Source organism: Leptonotus elevatus, chromosome 1 (assembly GCF_054856555.1).
Source record: "Leptonotus elevatus isolate MCC_2025b chromosome 1, RoL_Lele_1.0, whole genome shotgun sequence".
Taxonomy (NCBI): Eukaryota; Metazoa; Chordata; class Actinopteri; order Syngnathiformes; family Syngnathidae; genus Leptonotus; species Leptonotus elevatus.
The window spans coordinates 21,648,729-21,654,218 of NC_141239.1; the positions used below are offsets into that span (position 1 = coordinate 21,648,729).

The 5,490-nt window shown below is 43.5% G+C and overlaps 1 pseudogene; it reads left to right on the forward strand.

The window, feature by feature from the left end:
* The first annotated feature begins 2,027 nt into the window (after positions 1-2,027).
* On the forward strand, positions 2,028-3,538 carry LOC147181232 (uncharacterized; annotated as a pseudogene).
* Positions 3,539-5,490: the final 1,952 nt, after the last annotated feature.

The window sequence follows — 5,490 nt, forward strand, 5'->3', positions numbered from 1 at the left end:
CATGTGTCAACCAATCAGTGCCCCCTGCCACTTGTGTCTTGTCATCTCAATTATTGTTGGTGTATTCAGGCCCCGTCCACACGAAAGCCCGTTTCAATGTATCCTCACAAGTTTAGGCCGTTCGTCCACACGATGGCGCGGTTTCGGACCTTGAAACCGATCACTCTTCTTTTGGACACACGCAAGTCTTGAAATGCTTCTGTGTATACGAGATTTTATTAAGGAACAAAGCCGGCTTTGCTTCCTTCTGGATGGGACCTTAGTCTCCTGTCTTTTGTTCAGTTCTTGTTGGTCCATTGTTTGTTTGTTTTCTCCTTGTCTTGCCTTGTTGTTTCGCCCTACGCCTTACCACGTTTTTGATTAGAACTTTGTTGTTTTGTTTGTTTTTACCTGTGCCTTGCTGCCTCCTTGTTTTTGTTTAATCAAATAAACCATTTTTTGGACTTTCAATTTCACCTCTCTCCAAGCCTGCACTTGGGTCCTCAACTACACCACTCTGTGACATGGACATTTTTAGGTTATTTAAAAAAACAAAACGTTTACATCTACATGACAACTTAATAATATGGACTCTGACATTTACATAAAAAAAAATGTTTATGCAATCATTTATTCACTTAAAGGATAGGTTATCTAAAAAAATATGTAAAATCATAATACCTAATTCCTACTAATTTATTTTTGAGAGCCACAGGAGAGGGATTAAAGAGCCACATGGGGCTCCAGAGCAGCAGGTTGAAGACCTCTGATCTGACCTAACATACCAATCAAACAACCAACTAACTACATACCACAACCCAACTAACATCCACCCATCTTGGCGTACTCCAAGTCTCTAAAACAGTGGCATTTGTACCGATGCTAAAGCTAAAACTGCATAAACTGCATAAACGGCGTCCTGGCTGGTCCACAGATTTTCTAACCAAATAAAGTAGGCGATATGGGCTTCGTTTGCAATGCCAGAGATTTGATTCTCCTCCTGCTCACTGCTTCCTCAGGGAATGGGTCAAATGCGGAGAACAAATTTCACCCCACTTAGGTGTGTTTTTAATTACAAGTTGGTGTTCAATCAAAATAATACATTATATACTGTTGCCTTAAAAGTTTTGTAACATAACCTCTAATCTTCCATATTGTAATATAGTATGCAATTCACCATTTCCCATTCAAATAATGATATATTTGCAAGTAATTATTTGTGTAATTATTGACTATTAATGGGAGACAACAGCAAATATAAGATTGCGGGTATACCAATTATTTTTCGTTGTGTACACACACAAACAACCAGCGTGATTAACTGGCTTGATTAAAAACACCCCACGAACGCGTTCAATTTAAAAGCTACTAATGCAGTGCTGGAAAATAAAAGATTGGTCTCTTTGCAATTTAAACTATACACTTATTCATGATCCTTCTGCTCCACCTGCACTAGTGTGTGACTGTGTGTTTCTCTGCGGAAGCACCTCTCCCCCAAGGGATCACGAAGCCTCATCTGAATGCTTTGACTCGACTAAAAGGTGACAAGCCCTGATAGCAAAATGACAGGTTATTTTTCAAAGAGGATATATATACAGTGCTGCTCAAAGGTTTGTGAACCCTGCAGGCATGGTCAGATTTTTTTGTATAAAACATTGAAATAACCATATTAAATGTTTAGTCATACCCCAATCTACAATGTTGACATTGAAAATAATGGACTTGAACAAAAAGAATGATAATATTGTCGTTCATTCTTGAACAAAAATTGATTTAAGAAATACTCAGATTTCATGTATGCAAAAGTATGTGAACCTCAATGCACCTCTTTTTGCAATGAGAACTTCATCCAAACCCTTTTTTTTTTTTGTGACTTATTAGTCTTTCACATCTACTTTGGGGGGATTTTTGCCAATTGAGAGAGGTTGGATGGGCGTCTAGCATAAACTGCCCGCTTCAGGTCCCGCAGAACATGATTCGTGTTGTTCTTCAGCCATTCCTATGTTGTATTGCTGGAATGATTTGGATTATTGTCATCCCAATTTTTTTTTTCCCGATTTAAAGCCTGGATCTACCAGCACTCTATCCTGCCCCGAATCCTGTGGCCCCTGCTAATCTACGCAGTCCCAATGACAGCAGTGGAGTCCTTAGAGAGGAAGATCAGTGGCTGTCTTTGGAAGTGGCTAGGCCTTCCACGCAGCCTCACCAGCGCTGCTCTGTATGGCACAAGCAACACACTGCAGCTCCCATTCAGTGCCCTGACTGAAGAATTCATGGTGGTACGCACCAGGGAAGCTTTACAGTACAGGGACTCCAGGGACTGGAAGGTGTCTTCAGCCAGTATCGAGGTGAGGACAGGGAGGAAGTGGAAGGCCGGGAAAGCAGTGGAGGTATCGGTCACGGTTGAGACAAAAGGCACTGGTGGGCACCGTGGCGACAGGCAGAGCAAGCCTTAGATACTTTTCAAAGACCCTAATAAGCAAAGCCCACAGCAGGGAAAGACACCACCTGATTAAGGAAGAGGTCCGAGCAGGCGTAGAGAAAGTGCGAGTGGGCAGGGTGGTGGGATTGCGTCAGCAGGGAGCATGGACTAGGTGGGAGGGCACACGACAGCGCAAGATCCCCTGGTAAAACATCCTCCAGGCAGACTTCCATCGAGTGCGTTTCCTGGTGCAAGCAGTCTGCGACGCCCTGCCAAGCCCAGCGAACCTCCATGTCTGGGGAAAGAGTGAAACACCCTCCTGCCTGCTTTGCTCTGGAAGAGGCTCATTGGAACATCTCCCCAGCTGCTGTCCAAAGGCCCTGGCTGACGGTTGCTATCGGTGGTGCCATGACCAGGTCCTGAGGGCTATTGCAGAGAGTTTAGCCTCAGCAAGCACGAACATGTGCCAAAGAAGACAGTCCCCTTCATTAAAGCTGGAGAGAAACCCCGTGCATGCCAGTATGTAACAGGCCTTCTCCACATGGCATCTGACTGACAGCCACAGGTCGACCTGGGAAAGCAGTTGAGATTCCCCCAACACTCACAACATCATCTCTTCGTCCAGATATGGTGAGTACCTCCCAGACATCAACACATCTGATCATTCCGGAGTTAACGGTGCCTTGGGAAGAACAAATCGAGGCAACAAGAAAAAGCGGGCCAAGTACCAGGAACTGGTGGAGGAGCGTAGGGAGAGAGGTTGGAGAACCTTCTATGAGCCCATAGAAGTTCGGTTGCAGGGGCTTTGCAGGACTGTCACTGTGCAAAATCCTGAGTCGTTCGGGAATCGTAGGAGTTGCAAAGAAGAGGGCCATTAGATCTGCAAGTGAGGCCGCAGAAAAGGCCACTCGATGGCTTTGGATAAAGAGGGCTGACCCGCTGAGACGCAAGTCGGGGCTTGATCAACCCGGGTCGCCTGAACGAGGGTTTATGATATCGCGAGACCCGAAACACCCAGTGATCCCAGAATACATCACTGATGATGCGTCCAAGTGCATCCTTGAGGTGTGTCTTGTACAACATGTTGCATGATCCACCTTCTACCAGGCTGTAACTTCACAAAGAACGGTTTCAGATTACGATCCACAATTTCACAATATTCTTCTGAATTCATGATTTCCTGGCCCATGTGGAGCTGTCCAGGTCCTGAGGATGAAAAGCCAGCCCAGAACTTAACATTCTCACCACCATGCTTCACTCTCGGGTGAAGGTTCCTTTGCTGGTATGCAGTGTTGACTTTTCACCAAACATGACTGTTTTAGTTGTGACCAAACAGTTCAATTTTGGACCCATCTGTCCACAGAAGGAACTTCCAAAAAGCTTCAGGTTTGTCCAGGTACTCTCTGGCAAAGTTGAGATGGGCAGCTTTGATCTTTTTTGTGAGCAGAAGCTTCTACCTAGCAAGCCTTCCATGAAAGCCTTGTCAATTGGCTTTTCTTCTGATTGTTGAAGCATGCACATGTGTCCCACATGCAGCAAAAGAGGTCTGCAAATCCCTCGATGTGTTTCACAGGTTGGCTTTCACCTGAATTATCATTTTCCTTATTATTTTTCTTTCTTAATAATAATGCATATATTTATGGTGACTGGGGTCAAGTTGTATTTTGCAATTTAAAAAAAAAAGTGCAGAATTTCGCAAGTTACTTCATTAGATAAGATTAGATACATCTTTTTAATTTTAACTCAATTACATGAATTATTATGAAATTACTGTATCAATGACTAAGGGATGCAGCCATATTTCTATTAGCTTAATATTTTTTCAACTGCAATGTGGAATCACTATATTAAAAAAATCTCACCAGTACAATCGCACCAGGGCCACTGATGTGGATGCCTGCCTGCGACATAACTTTGCTCATACATGACATGTGACTTTTGCGGATTTTTAGAATTTTTACTGAACTTTCAGTTTGGCTTCAAATACAATATGTCCCAATGTGATTATCCAAATGCCAGCTTTAAAAAAGAAGTAAAAAACAGTCCTTTTTTTTGTTTTTTTCTGGAGAGCTCAGTATTGTTCATTCTATAATTTAACCGATTTGACATGTCATCATCATTGCTTTTTTATTTTTGTTATTATTATTATTTTTATTTTGTGTGTGTGTGAGTGTGTATTCATTAGTTCACCTAAAACCTATTAATAATCCTATACCGTTCACCTAAACCAAATCCATCTAGAGTCATGAGGTTGTCAGGAGACCCGAGGAAGGATCAAAGAAAAGAAAGGAAAGTGAAATCCAGCACCGACCAGACATTACCTACTACCCACCGGGTTACCAACCAGAGTCTTTCACCAACCCCAGAAACATCTAAATTCCAACAAATTAGGGAGACCTCAAGAGACCAAAGGCGCGAGACTGAGGAAAGGAAGGAAGGAAGGACAGATGAAGCAGAGTGAGATCCACGGACACCAGCCTCCACCGATTCAACGACCAGAAGAAGAAGCAGATTGTGTTTGAGTTTCGATAGATGCTGGTGTGGTGGATCTGGCATGCATGAAAATCTCCACTAAAGAGAGGAGCCGTCGACCCCTGCCAGGACAGAGCAAGCGCAACACCTCAGGGCCCCCCAGGCCACGGCAGCGCCAAGGGACAACCCCCAGGCCCCGCAGGGGCCACCGGCCGGAGAGCAAACCCAGGAGCCAGGAGCGTTCCCCCCACCCCAACACGGCCGGCTTGTTGTTAGGTCACCTAGCAAACAGAAGTTTGGAGATAAAGGTATCCTACAGTCCAAGATAGCGGAAAGTTTTTCTAATACTTTAGTCCAGAAATACATAACCGGAGTGCATAACCATAAAGCATGAAAATAAGTGTCTGTAGTGTTTTCTAAACACTGGAGTCTGAGAGTCCCATTTTCTTCATCATATATTGAGTAATGCATGTTCTATGAATAATTTTATATTGGATAAGTTGTAAATTTGTGTGTTTTGTCATTTTAAATACGTTTTCACAAACTTGAATCCAAAAGTCAGATTCCGGAGCTATAGACAAGTCTGTCTCCCATTTCGAGATGGGTAAAGACATTTT